The sequence below is a fragment of the Echinococcus granulosus genome (assembly GCF_000524195.1).
Source record: "Echinococcus granulosus chromosome Unknown EG_S00258, whole genome shotgun sequence".
In the NCBI taxonomy this organism is placed as follows: Eukaryota; Metazoa; Platyhelminthes; class Cestoda; order Cyclophyllidea; family Taeniidae; genus Echinococcus; species Echinococcus granulosus.
Genome location: NW_020170638.1, coordinates 16,347 through 19,190, shown reverse-complemented (window position 1 = coordinate 19,190; position 2,844 = coordinate 16,347).

The following is a 2,844-nucleotide window of genomic DNA, read 5'->3' as shown; positions in this document are numbered from 1 at the left end:
TTTTCAGGCAAACATTCTTATAAGCTTGGGGTAGTACGATGGTAGATGTCTTAGCGGCGACCTCACTGATGATCTAAACAATGCCTATTTGCAATAGACCCGGCGAAAATAAACAGAAATGGTTTACTGATTGATTCTGCCCTTTATGTAAGCGTGTGGTGGTATTTGCAGAAAAAGACGAGCGAATCAGCCGACTCGATGGTATTGACAAGTTTTCTGTGCAGCATGCCATACTTACCCTGGTCTGGCAAGTGAACAGTTAACGGGACATCAACCTGAACAGCTTTTGAGTAAGGTAGCATCAAAGTTACATCGCTTTACCAATCACTCGTAGTGGTGTTGGTGGCAGCGGTGGAGATTAGACCTGGTCGACATGCCGAGGTGTTGCATTCGCAGGACTTCGAAAGATAGAACTAAAAGATCCTTTCATTTAAGAAGCAACTTTTAGCAAAAGAGGTCACTTAGATTTGATTATTTTTTCTTTCGATTTTTCAGCAAATTTTGGCGATAATTACCTACTACAAACTGGTGGATTAAGCTTCATAAAATTTAGTTGTATTGCCCCCTCGCATAGCATGGCCGGACGATTCACTCTCAACGAATGGCAATCTGTAATGAGCCGTTTACTACTCAGATGAACTCTGCTAAAGCCCATTTGGATGCCGAGTTGGACTCCCTTCTGAGGATTTTTTTGGTCTACAGCACTCTGCTCTGCCGACTGCGTTCTATCGTGCGCATTGGTCATTTTTGCACTGCTGCGTTTCGAGGACTTAATATGCCCTACGAATAGAGGTGTATGATGTCTTGCGTTGGTGATTGAAGGTGAGATCAGTAATTTTTTCCTCGAATGTTGTGCAGTCCCTCTCATATTATGCGCCTCAGCGGCATAGGATTTACACAAATTTTACTAGTCTTTCTTGCAGCTCAGCATATCTGGTATCGTTCATCCACCTGTCGATCTCCAGCGCTTTTTTGGAGATGCTGACCCTCCTGGGTCACTTGGGCGACAATACGAGTCGGCCGTGTACTACAGTTACAGTTGTCACCTGCTTCAGGAAAACTTTCGCAAGGAACTGACTAAAGCAAACAAGGAAAAGTGCATTAAATGCAATACAGTGAGCAGGAGTAGGGCACACATGGTAGGGCATAATGCGAGTCAGCTCTTGAGAGGAGGAGGAGACACTCACTAAAGAGACATTGAATCGGGGCGTGCTCCACCGTTTCGACGACGTCAGCAGATCCCTTTGCTATATATTCACATTGCTTCCTAAAATCTACAGGAGACAAGAAAAAAAGCCTCACCGTACGTAGCCTGAGGTTCCATCGAGTCGATGTGGCATGATAAATGAGGCAGTAGTGGGATCGCCTTGAATAGTCGAGCAAGAGGGCGCCTATGAGGTATGCATGATAAAGCAGGTAATTCTGCTCATCCTATCCTATCCTATTCTCCTCTAAGCTATCATAATGTTGCTCAGGCGCCTCATCGAGTGTGGTTAAGTCAAGCCAGATCTAGTGTAGCGTTATCTCTTGCTTTTCAAGCAGGATAGGCAGCTCTTAAAGATATGGAACAAGGTAATATGGATCACTACAACTATTGTTACTGGTGCTGGTAGTGAGTTAGTAGTTGTGAATGCACGTAGGAGAGGCGTAAACGGCAGGTACGGCACAGTAGGTGTAGTAAGTGGCATGTGTGCGTTGGACGAATTGGCCACTTACCCCTGTACATTGCTATGCAGTTAGCGAACGTGACTTCTTGATGAGTGTCCCTATTTCTCTCTCAGGGTGAATTGTCGCCTCTGACCAAAGAGAATAATGGAAGTAATTGAATCCTTCCGGTAGAGGCGAAGTAACATAACTGTGTAACTAAAGGAGAAGGAGGAGGAGAGTTGAGGAAGAGAAGGGGAAAGATGGGGCTAAAAAGGCGACTAAATGATGCATAAAGCAGTGGACATAGTTGGAGGGCATATGTATCTCTACCAAAGGTAGATGTTGAATATCCTGCACGGTTCTGTCTACTACGTCGTTTGCTTCCTTCTCATTTCACCCTTTCGTGGATTCATGCATTCACACACTTACAAACCTACCTACTTTCCTAGCCATACAACCGTTAGAAAAATAGAACAATCAACTTAGTTGGAGGGAATATGCACGGTTGTCGAACGATGCGCATAAGGAGGCTCATCCTAGCTGTCCCCACATATGTCGCAGTGATTGGACTAAAGTTGAGCTAATATTGAAATGTTGAATGGACATGAATGAGGACGGAAAGCAGAAAAGATAGAAGCGGGAGGAGGAAGAGGTGGTAGCATAACTTACCCTTAATTACTACGACTTTCATTTGTTTACTCATTTGGATCTCCTGACGTCTCTGGAATGGCGGGTTGGGAGGCTGGAAATGACGGGTAGACGGCAATGGAGAGGAAGGCGGTGGAAGTGGAGGACGAGAAGGAACCCGGTAACGAGAACGAACCGAAGCGGCAGGAAGGCGTTGACAATGAACTGGATCGTGGCAATGACGACAATGTGCAGAAGCGCAGAAAGTAGTGGAAAGAACCGTAACGCGTGGTTTAGCATGTCTGGCGGTTGGTTGTGTGATTACTTCCTCGCTTCAGCTGACACGTCTATGAACCGTTCGGTCTCATGTGTTGCACGGTGTCTCGTGTTGCAGTGTGGTGTCATCCCTGAACAATAGTTCTCGTCGATGGTTTCGTGGAGGTAGTAAAGGTTTCTTGCCTATTTTGGATGGAAATGGGGGAATTCGGCATGCTTTCAAGGCATTTAGACAGGATTGTTCCAATTTAAATTTAAGTTGTCGCCTAATTTAAAGTGAAGTGATCATATTAT